Genomic DNA, 14,038 nt, shown 5'->3' with positions numbered 1-14,038 from the left:
GTATACTCTTTGTTGCCTAGTTTTGTCTAAGATCAGCATGTCTTGCTTAAGATCAGCATGTCTTCCAAATGAGACAATGAGCATGACACACATCAATATTCACCACACCAAACAAAATCAAGGTATGGTATCATTGAGGGTATGTATATTTGTTTCATAACCAATTTTTAAAATGGGGGGATGGCCCCCATTTGTTTCATGCATATTAGTCAAGAAATGAATGCATTCATGAATGAGTTCCAAATGAACCTGCATTGTCTCCCTCCAAACAAGTGTCAGGAGGGGGGAATGTGTTTCCATTGCCAATGCGAGTGGGTAAACACGCCCTGCTATGCCACTGCAACAGTTTCATTTCCCAGTTTTGCTGTTGCCACTGCAGTGCTGTGAGACAGAAAATATTGACATGGCTGCTGAGCACGGATGGAAAGATCTTTCAGTTTCAGTTCTCTGTTACTCATTTTCTCAATCTTAAATTCATTTCTCCATATTCCTGCAGCAATTTGCATTTCTTTTAAAAAAAAGTCCTCATGAAAATTCTTCAGCATACTAGTTCAAATTTCTCAAATCCACTTTTGTATGCCGTTTTGACTAATGTACACATTTTTGCAAGTAATTTCTCATAATATGAGGCATTCTGTATGTTATTTTCACTCGTATATTCATTTTTACACTCACTTTCCCCTAACATATGCATTTTTGTAAACATTGTTTGCTTGGCGAATTGCATTGCAAAATTCAAATAAGTGTGAATGTCAAAGGATGGCTGTGTTTCAGTTCTCATGTTGTTTTGGAAAGTACAAATTTGATCAATTCGGCTTGAAACATGAATTGAATCCAATTTCTCAGCCATCCCTACTGCTGAGGAAGTATTCCTCCCCCAGTGCTCCCTGACCCATATGCATGGCGGGTACATTCTTTCCCCATCTTTTTGCACAAAACTGCAACAAATCACCAAAAGGGCATCTTTTGCAGGATGTGAAATAATTAACAAAAGCACCACCCCATTCCACTTCAGCCCTAATTATATACATCCTTGCTATTTCCTCTTCTCCCAGGCATTTTAGCATGTGTTTTTAAATTGTTTTAAATGTTTAAATTGTGTTTTAAATTGTTTTTAAAAGATGTATTTTAAATTTGTATATTTGTTTTTAATGTTTTTAGGTACTGTAAACTGCCCAGAGAGCTTCGGCTATGGGGCGGTATATAAATAAATAAATAAATAAATAAATAAATAAATAAATAATTTCAGTTTAGTCCTGCATGCTTAACTTGCTTCTGGAAGTCTGTATTCATTGACAATGAATTCAGTCATTCTTCCTTGCCATTGCTGCCTTTTGCTGCGTGTCCAGAACGGTCCCCTTATGGTGGGGAGGGGGAAGGCTGCGGGAAGAAGGAGGAGGCCATCAGCCGAGTAAATCACAGCCCAAAGGGCATAATATTTAACAGCTTGGGCTTGCGGCAGTAAAGGGCAAACTCACAGGTGTCTCCGAGTACTTTCATAGCCCACAGGGGTGCTTCCAATACAGGCTGCCTTCTGCAAAGCACAATGGTGTGAGGTGATGGGCAGGTCACCTGCACACATCCTCGTCTTGATGGACTGCAGAAACTTTCTCTTGTAGTGATCTTAGCTACATTCTTGCTGCCTAGGGTTTCAGGCAGGCCTTTTCTTTTGCCAATAATGGACTTTTGCTCTCTGCTCAGAGAGCTACAGAAAATCCCCCATGATTTTTTTTTGAACTACAACTCCCATCAGCCTAATCCAATGGCCATGCTGGCTGGGGCTGATGGGAGTTGTAGTTCAAAAAAGTAACTTTTCCAAGCTCTGGTAAAGAAGCCAAGGATCAATAGCACAGCCCTACACAGGCCAGAAGACTATGTCAGCACTAGCTTCCTTTATGCTTCTTCTCCACCTCCCTTTTCTCAAAACAATGAGTGCTTTTGCACACAGGCATTTGGCCAAATGTGCATAAAACATACAAGCACAGAGAGAGGGGGAGGAGAGAGAGAGAGGTGAGCATTGTTCTTGCCTGTAAAGGAGGTGAAGATTCAGAAGGCAAAGGGGTAGTGTTTGGACCAATAACAAGGAATTGTTGATTTAAATCAGGCGTGGGAGAAATGTTCAGCCCAAGGGCTACATTCTTTTCTGGGTAACCTTCCAAGGGCCATATGCCAGTGGTGGGTAGGGCTAGAGGCAAAAAGTAGGCAGAGCAACAAATTCAACTTTTACCTTTGTACAGGTAGCTACTTTGACTCCCACTCACAAGACCCTCTCTGCCCTGCATCTAGGCAAGCAAGGGGCATTATCAGAGTTCAAGGATGCATTCCAGCCAGGCAAAAGCACTCAAAGAGGATGCAAAGTAGGAAGTGTGAGGGGTGTGGCTGGGGAGCTGGAAAGACATAGGGAGCATCCCAAGGGCCAGACAGAGAAGCCTGGAGGTCTGCATTTGGCTCCTGAGTATGAGGTTCCCCACCACTATTAGAACCCATAACCCTGGCTGATCTGTACCTGTAAGACACTGGTGTGTGTGTGTGTGTGTGTGTGTGTGTGTGTGTGTGTGAGAGAGAGAGAGAGAGAGAGAGAGAGAGAGAGAGATGTGTATGTGTATGTGTAAAGAACAGAGCTTGGAAAAGTTACTTTTTTTGAACTACAACTCTCATCAGCCTAATCCAATGGCCATGCTGGCTGGGGCTGATGGGAGTTGTAGTTCAAAAAAGTAACTTTTCCAAGCTCTGGTAAAGAAGCCAAGGATCCCAGCATCATGGCTCCAGCGCATATCCTCCTGGACTAGGCTGTGCTTTTACTAGGAACGTTGCAGACTTACAGGCCCAGTGGCACTAGATGGCATATTCGGGCACCTACCAATGGCCCAATGCTGCCCACTTGCCACTGCCCCAATTCCTCTGTTGATATCACCTCCACATCCTCCTGGTCTGTCTTCTTGCTGTTTGCAGGCAAGGCCTGTCCACTCACCAACCAACATGGGATTTTATCTAGTTTAAGGATGGGGGGATAAAAGAGAGAGAAACTGCGGATGCCCACCACCCATGGCATGGCAGGACCGCAATGCCATGGGGGGAGCTGTGCTTGAGAGCCCACACAAACCTAGTGCCCATCCTGTAATCTGACCTGTGTTTCTGAGGGGTGGCGCTCCCAAGGATGCTATACTAGCCTTACCACTTGACCCAGTCAGCTGTTTCCCAGGAGTAGTCCAGCTCTACCGGGCCCTCTAAAGGCAATCCCTGAGGTCAGGGTTGCAATCAGAGCAGCTGGTCTTGCCAGTCTTGAACTTCCCAGGCTGCTTTGCTCCTGCAACCTTACCTCATGTTGCTGCTTTCTGGAACTTGACCATTGTCATGCCCAGAGCTTGGAAAAGTTACTTTTTAACACTACAACTCCCATCAGCCCCAGCCAGCATGGCCACTGGATTGGGTTGATGGGAGTTGTAGTTCAAAAAGTAACTTTTCCAAGTTCTGGGCATGCCTTAGATTACATTACCCACTTTTGGTCCCTGCTTTTGGAATCTGTCTCTTGTCCTCTATTTGCGTCTGGCCCCAGCAAAGTGAGAGTCAGATTCCCTGGTCATAGAAAGTTAACCACAGGATAACTGAACACTCCATTAGGGGTGTTCACACATTACATTCAACAGGTGTACAATCTGTGTACCTGTGTACACAAATACCTAGGCCTTGGGCTCCTGCTGGGAGGAAGGGCGGAATATAAATCAAATAATAAATAAATAAATAAAATACTTGAGCTGTATGTTCGTACAGTTATTCACATGTACAATTCAACAAGTATAGAGTCCTGTGTACACAACAGTTGATCTGTGAAAGCCAACAAGTGTGCACTGTTTTATACAAACACTTGTACATGTGTAGAAACAGTTTGCACAGGTGCCCAGTGTAATGTGTGAGCAAGCCTAATAAAACACCACACATGATCACACAGGGTCTAATTATCATGTATGCTGCAGTGCACCCGATGTGTACTCCACATTTTTGAGGAGTTTAGTCCACATGTTGCCTTTTAAAATCACGATGGATACAGTCACTCACACAAACACCTGTACATGTGTACAGGTTCGATGTACATATGTACAACATAATGTGTGATCAGCCTTAACATCAGGGATGCTGCAACACGGGGCTTCAAGTTCCGGTAAGCCCTTTATGTGATGTGAAACCCTACCAAGGAATTGTTTTTTCTCTCTTTTAGAAGATTGTTTGTGAACTTTGTATCATAATGAATTGTTCATATTTGTTTGGGTGACGCCATCAGCACTGTGACACGGACTGCAATCTTGGAGGAGATTCCAATGTTTTTCTTTCAGTTTTTCTTTGTCCACCCCATGAACATTTTCAGTCTTTGACAAAGGCGGCTCTGTTCTGGAATTCTGTTTCCCAGATGCCTCTTCAGAAGCTCACAAACAGCCTACTTCTGCCAGTGACAGGTATTCAGAGGCAACAGTTTCTGAATTTGGAGGTAGCACATAGCCACCCATTCCAGAAACATCAGCAGAAGCTGCTCCATTTGGGCAAATGGGGCTCTGGTTCATCAACCTCAGTCTGCCCCTCAGGCAGCCCCCATCTGCCTGGCCTTCTTACTTGCATGTAGTCCAGAGGGTGGCCATGGCTCTCATCTTCCTCCTTAGTATCAGTGTGGCCCTTCTAGAATCCAGCAGGGAGGAGGAGAAATGAGGCAAAACTAGAATTAGTTGGAGACATGCTTTTAACCAGTGGAGGCTGGCCCATTAAGGCAAGTGGGGTGCTGTCCGAGGGCAGGCACTACTTGTCATCCTCCTCCTCCTCCTTTGTTTCAATGTTGCCCTTATAAAACCCAGCAGGGAAGAGGATGGGGACATAACTAGAATTATTGGCTCGGTTTTTCATTGGCCTCTGGCTCCATCTACTGTTGGGCTCCCTGCCTCCCGCCCTACCAGTCCCAAAGAGCACTAGCCACCGCTGAGAAACATTGGTATGCAAATGTATAGCGCAACTGCACTTGGAATACTGTGTACAGTTCTGGTTTCCTCACTTCAGAAACAATATTGTACAGTTGGAAACGGTTCAGAAAAGGGTGACCAGAATGATCAAGGGGATGGAGCAACTCCTCCAAGAGGAAAATGACAACATTTGAGGCTTCCTAGTTTAGAGAAAAGGTGATTAAGAAGTGTATAAAACATCCAATGAAGGTGAATGCTAAGTCAGGCAAAACTTCTTCACGCAGTGCATAGTTTAATGATGGGTTTTGCGCACAAAGGAGGCAATGATGGCCATCAGCTTGGATGGCTTTGAAAGAAGTTTAGACAGGAGGATCAGACTGTCAATGACTACTAACGTGGTGGCTCTGTTCTACCTCCATGGTCAGAGGCAGTATGCTTCTGAATCCCAGTGGCTGGAAACTGCAGGAGAGGAGACGGCTGTTATGCTCAGGTCTTTCTTGTGGCCTTCCCACAGGCATCTGGTTGGCCACTGGAAGGATGCTGGAGTGGAGAGGCCATTGACGTGATCCAGCAGGCCCTTCTTAGGTTCTTATATCCCTTTCCTCCATGAGGCACAAAGCCTCAGCCCATATAACAGTGGTTGCTACTGGAGCCGAAGGAGATCATCTTCTCCTGAGCAACTTGTATTTTAATTTGTCAGCTGGTTCCAGTTTGGATTGCCATTTGACTTTTTCAAAACACTTTGGAGGTTTTGTAATGGGAACTCAGCCCAATGCAACAAAGACAGATTGTCAAAACCAAGAAAGAAAAAGTTGGGCGGCTAAAAAAAGAAACGGCAAGCTTTAGTTTGCTTCCTCTCTCTCCCGAAAACTCAGAAAACTCAGATTAATATAACTAACTGAAGTAATAGGGAGCTGCTAAATATTTTATAGGCTGAAGGAAGGTTAGTCATTATGCATGTTCCTTAATGTGCCTTACTCACAGCTCTTCACAGCTAATTGCAGGAGGAGCTTCGGGGGTGGGGGACAACAGTCCTTAGCTAAAAGGAAGCAGGTGAAATTGTCCCTGTAAATGTACACATACTTGGGGAAAGGCACTACCTTGGGCATTCTAGGTGACCTTTGGGCCAGGCACAGCCTCTGAGCCTAACCCACCTCACAGGGTTGTTGTGATGATTAAAGGAAGAGTGAGGGGGAGCCATGGATGACACCTTGGTTATATTCAAGGTGGACTATAAATGTAATAAGTAAATAAACTAAGAAATGTGTATGTGTGTAGAGCACATGTTTAGGGACTTCATTCCCCCCCCCCTTAGGTAGAGGAGATCAATGCATATACATTGATATTTTACTAGTACAACTTCTGATGTAGTCTGAATGTTCAGGCATTGGGGGAGTGTAATGGTGGCAGGGCTTGCCTCACATCCCCCTCTACACCTTTTCCCAACACATGGAGTGTGAACCTCCTGTAGCTAATAGCAGCTGTGGGGAATGTTCGGCCCTCCAGAAGTTGCTGAACTACAACTTGGATCTGTCCCAGCAAGCAAGCCAATGGCCAGGAATGATGGAAGCTGTAGTTCAACAATATTAGGAGAGCCAAATGTTCTCCTCACCTGCTAACAGAATAGCACACCATGACAACTATGCTCATCTCAAGACATAGGAAGAATGAACAAATGTACTTAGGAGTTCAAGCAATCACCCAATTTCTTCCCCCTCCCTCTGACTTCCCAGTCTGAAGGCGAAAAGGACAATGATCAGAGCAATGGACTCACCATTGGATGATTCACGAGTCATGCTCTGTTCATCCCAGCTCTGTTATTTATGGCGTGTACATCCATCCATCCACCTTTCTCACTCCTGGAAACATTTGCACATTAATTGTATGGTTTCCCTCTTTTGCTACATTCACTCAATAAGCTAGAGGGGAGAATGGAATAAGGTAAGAAGCAAGCTTGGTCAGAAATTTCCCTCGGGGAGTTTTGTCTTCTTACTGGCACCACTCGTGTTGATAAGAGAGGTGCAAGTCCTTTGCTTAATGAAATTGCTGTAACTTGAGGCATTCATTTAACATCTGCTGGGAAGCAAAGATGCAGTGAAGGTTACACCATAGACTGTGTTCAGTTAAAAGGACCACTTGGCTTCTACTCATCCTTATTCCTGACAGCCAAATCAGCATCTGAAAATAGCTAGGGCCCCAATGCCCATCTGGGTTACCAAAATACAATGCAAGAGCAAAGTGTCCTCCTAGCAGAGCCCAGTCTGGTGGTCCGTATTTGTTCACCCACAGTTCAAGGCATTTTGCACCAGAAACGATGCAGCAAATTTATTCATTTATGCATTTATTTATAAAAGTATTTATATACCACCTTCTCACAAAACATCAGGGAGGTGTACAGCAACATAACAACATTTCTGCACAATGGAGAACAATAATTAAAATGACTGGATACTCATGAGATATTTTAAAGAGCTGCATAGGCCTGTTGGCGTAAAATAAAAAAAATCTTCAAAAGATGCTTGAAAGTCAAAGATATCTGAAAGTCAAAAGTGAGGATTGTGACACCCTTCCCTGGCTCTCCCTGACAGGTTCCTACCTCCTTGTGGCTACTGCCTGTCACTAGGCACCACCAGGGACTCCACCAGTCCGGACTGTCCTTTTTTATGGTTTCCCTCTCCGCTCTAGCACAGATCTCAATAGATCCCCCTGCTAGGCAGCACCACCAGTCACGTCCTATAACCAGTATCCCCAGAGACTCTGCCTGAGTCTCTCTCAATCAGATTACCTCTGTGACTGCATGCTTAAACTGTCCCAATCCCTTTGATCTATACAGAATGCATATAATTCTATTTTGCTCTGAATACTTGTGGTGTTATTTTCTTCCCTTCACCGCTGCCACCATTTGTTACTGTTTCCCTTCAGCCTTGGTTATTACCTTACCCTCCCTTCTGGTCTGTGAAACCCCAGCCAAGGATCAGACCTTTGGTAAACCAAATAAGTATTTATTTATATAACAAAGATAAGATTACTTTATAAAGGCACATAAGCATATGGTTTCATCTATTACTATTCCAAACTCCACCTCCCTCCTTCTCCACACTCTCCTGACAAACACCTCTCAAATAACTCACTAACGTCCACCCAGATTTAACTGTCATCCTTCCATTTATACTCTCCGCCATTCTCAACACTCAGCCAATCATCCAGCATTCTACTGCCCATTCACTCCCCCCTCCTCTTTCATTCCACTTACCATGTATCTCCTATACAAACAGCACTTACCATATATACACTAATACAGGAACATCACAAGGATGCCTGCTGAATCTCTGCTGGAAGAGAGTGGAGCTCCAGAGCATGGAGCTGGCAACACTAAATGCCCAACTTCTGGTTGAGACCAGTCAGTTAGCTGTAACACGGGGGACAAGTAACAGCACTCTCCAGATGATCTCAGTGATTGGGCTGAGATATAATGGCTCAGACAATCCTTAAGATATTCTGTAGCCAAGTTGTTCAGGGCTTTGTACATCAGTACAACAGCCTTGAACCTAGCCCAGGAAAGGTGTCATATGCCGACAGTTTCTGCCCTCATCAGCAGTCTAGCCCTTGCATTTTGCACTAGCTGGAGGTTCTGGACCAGTCCCAAGGGCAGCCCCTCATAGAGCACATTGTGATAATTCAGTCTCAGGATTAGCAATGCATGGACTACAGTGGCCACATGGCAGTGTCCCCTTCTTCACAAGTCTAGGTGTAAAGTGCTGATGGGTGGCCAGCTTATTTGGGCAGCCAAGGGAGAAAATCCCATAATCGCCGAGAGTAAAAAAAACACACAATACTAATAAATTTAAACAGCTAACAGTTTGCTGCCCTTTCATGACACCCAGAATCACTGCCTGAGGCAGCCACTTCCCTCTGCCTAATGATAGGGCTGGCTCTGTATTACCCAGAACTCTCTGTTTCACTGCAATGAGATAACATCAGACAAATCCTGGCTGAGAAATAAATGCAAATGGCTGCAGCTCAGTTCGGAGCAGCCTGACTGGCAAGAACTCGCTGTGACGCTGCTCACTCTGGGGTAACTTTAAGTGGTTTAATAGTTTTGCCAGTACAGCACAGCTTTGATTAACTTAAATGGATATATTACCCGCAGTTTTCAAATACGGGAAGTGTGGGTGATGATGATCACTGAAGCTTCTTAAGACAGGTAGCAACAATCCTATTCAGGAAGAAAGAAAGAAAGAAATTCTCCGGTGAAGGCAAACCTTAGCAGTGCCTCTTATCCTGTCTTCAGAAATCACTTCTCTGTGCTCCTGGCAGAATGATTGCACACTCTGATCTAGCTAATCTTTGTGTAATTTTCCATCCTCCATCATTATTCATCCCTCCTGTTCTCTTGGGGAACAATATGCAAGTGGCTAGTGGAGAACAGCCTTTATACTGCTGTGGATGAAAGAGTGTTTATGAAGAGTTGCTCAGCTGGGGACTAGTGCGCTGAGGAAATCTGGTTTGTTTGTCATTGGGGGCCCCTCCAGACTGGTTTCTTTTTGTTGCTGTTGTTCTTGCATTCTGTAACATATCATAGCCAGAACACCAACAGAGAAGACTCGGGGAAGGGCCATAGCTCAGAGGTAGAGCATCTGCTTTGCATGCAGAGGGTCCCTGGTTCAATCCCCAATATTTCCAGGTAGGACTAAGAGAGGGTTCTGTCTGAAACCCTGGAGAGCTGCCTGGCCTGTCAGCGTAGACAATACTGAGCTAGATGGACCAATGGACTGACTAAGGATAAGGCAGCTTTCTATGTTCCTATGAGACAACAAGGTATCGTAAAAGGGCCATACTTTTGTGGCCGAGCATCTGCCTTGCATGCAGAAGATCCCAAGTTCAATCCGTAGCATCTGCAGGTAGGGCTGAGAGGGACCCCTGCCTGAAACCTTGCACAGCTACTGCCAGTCAGTGTAGGCAGTACTGAGCTAGATGGACCAACGGTCTAATTCAAGTATAAGGCAGATTCAAATGTTCCTCTAAGGATAACAAAATATCTGCCAAATGAATTAACCAAATGTAAAAGTCCAGGCAGGTGAGTTTTCATCAAAAATAGGAGAGGCACATACCTCCATCCCCTTGGTATGTTTGCAGTCACATTCTGTGGCCACCCAGCAGAGGACTGGAAGTAACTTCTCCCTCCTTGCTGAGTGAGCCTTGGGTATCTGAAACTGACATGCACATCCTGACCCCACTGGCCAGCATTCACCAAGGTGTGTACGCTAACCCTAAAGGTCCCCTACCCAAGAACCCCCAAAGATGAATGCAATGGAAGGTGGCTAGAAAGTGCCCTTAACCCAATAATGCCTTGGGTCCTCTATATTTATTATTTTATTTATTAAATGTATATCCCACCCTTCCTCCCAGAAGGAGCCCAAAGTAGCAAACAAAACACTACAAAAACGTTAAAACATCTTAAAAGACATACTTTAAAATATATTAAAAGAAAACATCTTTAAATACATATTAAAACAAAACATCTTTCAAAACATCTTTTTTTAAAAGTTTTTTAAAAATCTTAAAAAGGAATTCCAACACAGACAAAGACTGGAATAAGGTCTCTGCTTAAAAGGCTTGTTGAAAGAGGAAGGTCTTCAGTAGGTGCCAAAAGATAACAGAGATAGTGCCTGTCTAATATTTAAGAGGCGGGAATTCCAAAGGGTAGGTGCCAAAACACTAAAGGTCCACTTCCTATGCTGCGTGGAACAGACCTCCTGATAAGATGATATCTGCAGGAGGCCCTCACCTGCAGAGCGCAGTGATCAACTAGGTATATAATGGGTAACATGGTATTTCAGGTATCCTGGTCCCAAGCTATATAGGGCTTTGTATAACAAAACATTCTGACCAACTGTAGCTTTCAGACCAACCTCAAGGGCAGCCCCACATACAGTGCATAACAGTAATCACAGGCTGGAGGTTACCAGTGCATGGACAACAGGCTATCCCAGTCCAGAAATGGCCGCAGCTATCTTATCAGACGAAGCTGGTAAAAAGCACTCCTAGCCACTGAGGTCACCTGGGCTTCTAGTGACAAAGATGGATCCACGAGCACCTCCAGAATAAACTCAACCATGTGAAGTAGGCAAAAACAGAACCTGCTCTTTCATAGGGAATATGGCCTTATCCAAAGCAGGCAACTGACCAATTATCCAAACTTGGGAACCACAGGCTGCTACATGAGCACATCGTTGCAATCAACCAAGATGGCGGCGGAGGCTTCAGCCCCATAGGGAAACCTCAGCTGCCATCTTGGTTAATGGCAGTCCTGCACATTCAGCCACAAAAGACAGGACAGACGGGTAGATGAAGCCAGCGAACTGACGGGTGGAAGAAGCTCCCTCCTTGTGATCCACGACAGCTACTCTGCCGCGGATTGCAGAAAAGGAGCACTACTCCTCCCACTCCTTATCGAGAGGCCCCTCAGGGGCCTCTTTGGCTCCAGGGGCCCTTGGCCAGGGCCTGACCTGGCCACCCTTTGGGACTGGCCCTGGTATCAAGTGTTAATCATCCTCATAGTAGAGCCATTGAAATCAATACATGTGACTAACTTAGGTCCATTAATTCCCATAGGTCTACTAAGTAGAACTTGGTTGGATATAACTTGTTTCTAGACATGGAAGTTTCATCTAACCATTATTAGACTTCTCCTCCATAAGTTTGTATAATCCACATTTAAAGTCATTTTGTTATCGGACACGTTTGGGAGGTGGAGATAGCTTCTACATCCCTGTGCTTCTGACATCACCACCATTGAAGGAAATTGATTGATCAATGTCCAAATGCCATTTTGGACTGCTACTGTACTTGTAGCAGACAAATTTTGTTTTAAATTCTGTTTGCTTTATTTTTCTTATATCTTTCCTAAACTGTGTTTTATTAATGTTAACTAGCATTTTGTCAATGGCAATGGGATTCTGGTAGGACGAAGAGTGGTTTAAAAGTTGGCTAAATGGCATGAAATGAATTGAAATTAATCTTTGTGGCAGTGGATGTCATACATTCATGAGGCAGTGGGTGAAAGGATTCATGGGCCAGCATTGCACAATTTGGAGAAGTGTGCATTTTGAAGAATGGCCGTGTTTCATTTTGCATATTATTTCAGAAAGTGCAAATTAGGTAGATCTGCCTTTAAATGCAAACTGAATTGAATTCCTCTCCCCCTCCCTACAGGTGTCTCTAGTAAGAATGAACAAGCCACAAGTGGGGAGTAGCATTATATTATATTATAGTGGTGTTACACAAATGACAGACTAGTTTATACCATGCCAGGCAAGTAAATAGCCATTGGAACTCTCTGCAAGCGAGCTGTTGAAATGATTGTGTATTTGGCTAGCCTTTCCCAGGCTGTGAAATAAAAATAGATAAAACTCATCCAGTCCTCACCTTTTCCCACCTCCCTTCAATTTCCCCTGTGTAAGTAACAGTGAGGGGAAATTACAGGGAGTTGTAAAGGAACAAATTGACTTGCCCCCCCTTTTTTTTACTTTGAAAATTGATATTTAAAATATATGAGGCGCAATCATCAAACTAAGAAATTGCAGGATGATGCATCAGGATCTGAATGGGCAGCCTGCTAGGCTGTCTGCTCCCATCCACTGCCGCTTTTTAACAACCTTTGAAAGGCAAGACAGTTGGTTGCTATCTACAAGTAAATAGATTTGGGGGTGGGGGGAGGGAATGAGAACACCCTTTCTGTCCAGCTGGTGCATCCACATTGCCGATAATGCCAATCAGCCAAACATTAGAGAGATGTTAGCTTTTTTATTTTATTTTTACTAAACAGCTTGTAGATGAAACCACAGAGGAATTGTGTAAGCATCTTTCTCCCTTCCCATCATTGTTGTTCTCTCTTTTCCAGTTATTCTTTTCTTGGGCAACGTTGTGGCAGGATTGGAATCTGGCTGTGCATGTAGGAACCTGAGCCTCTTATATTCCAGTTTGATCACTGAGATCTGCTGGAAGAATGCTGTTAACTGCCCACCTCCCCCTGTAAAAAGGCCCACTCGGTATCTATGAGAAATCAAGCATTTCAGTGCAGCTGGTCCAGCAGGCTGGAATGTCCTCCCGCTGGAAATCTAACAAGCTTCCTCACTTCAGATTGTTAGATGTCTTTGGAAGACTTTCTTGTCTCAACAGGCCTTTTCAGTTGGATGGCTTTTATGTGATTGGCCAGTTCCACATGATTGCTTTCTTTTACATTTTGCCTATGTTTGTTGTGATTTTATATTTGCTCAACTACACTTAGATGTTTTCTATTTGAGTTTGTGGTGTATATAATGGTGTATTTCGATGGCTACTAACCCGGATGGCTGTGTTTTACCTCTACTGTCGGGGGCAGTGTGCTATGGGATGTCTGTTGCCGGGGACCCTGGGAGGGAAGAGTGCTGTTGTGCTCAGGTCTTGCTTATGTGCTTCCCATGGCCATCAGGTTAGTCACTGTGAGAACAGGATGCTGGACTAGATGGGTCTTTGGCCTGATCAACAGGCTCTACTTCTGTCCTTATGTTCCCCTTCTTTCCCTCCCATCATACTTGTATTGATCCTGATGTTTGTTTCCATGCAGAGACAATTTTTTTAAACATGCATCTACAAGTACTGATAGGGGAAGCCATCTTTTTTCTTGTACAATGGCCCCTTGAACTTATGATTGTGCATACCACTACACAGGAAGCTAGCTGTACTCTTTTTTAGTTCTTTTTTTTTTTTTTTACAAAAGTGCAACAATTTGATCCCACTATGAACAGCTTTATCAGCTTTATACTGTTAATGAAGAGGAAAAACTGGAAAGCAGTCCTCAGAACATTTTCATGGGATCTATTGGCCAGTGTCAGTTAAAAAGCATTCCGTCAACCTAACAGGCTGGCATTGATTCGAGTTCATTCTTTATCCACTAGTCACTGCTTTTACCTATCTGTTTTTCTTTTCCTTGGAAAAATATAGATATTAATATCAATATTTTTAAAGGAAATATTGATATTTTGAAGAAAATATTGATAAATTATCATTCTTACAATCGATGTTTTAGAGGCAGATATTTATTTATTTATTTA

Source organism: Rhineura floridana, chromosome 12 (assembly GCF_030035675.1).
Source record: "Rhineura floridana isolate rRhiFlo1 chromosome 12, rRhiFlo1.hap2, whole genome shotgun sequence".
NCBI lineage: Eukaryota > Metazoa > Chordata > Lepidosauria > Squamata > Rhineuridae > Rhineura > Rhineura floridana.
Note: the sequence above shows the minus strand (reverse complement) of the source record.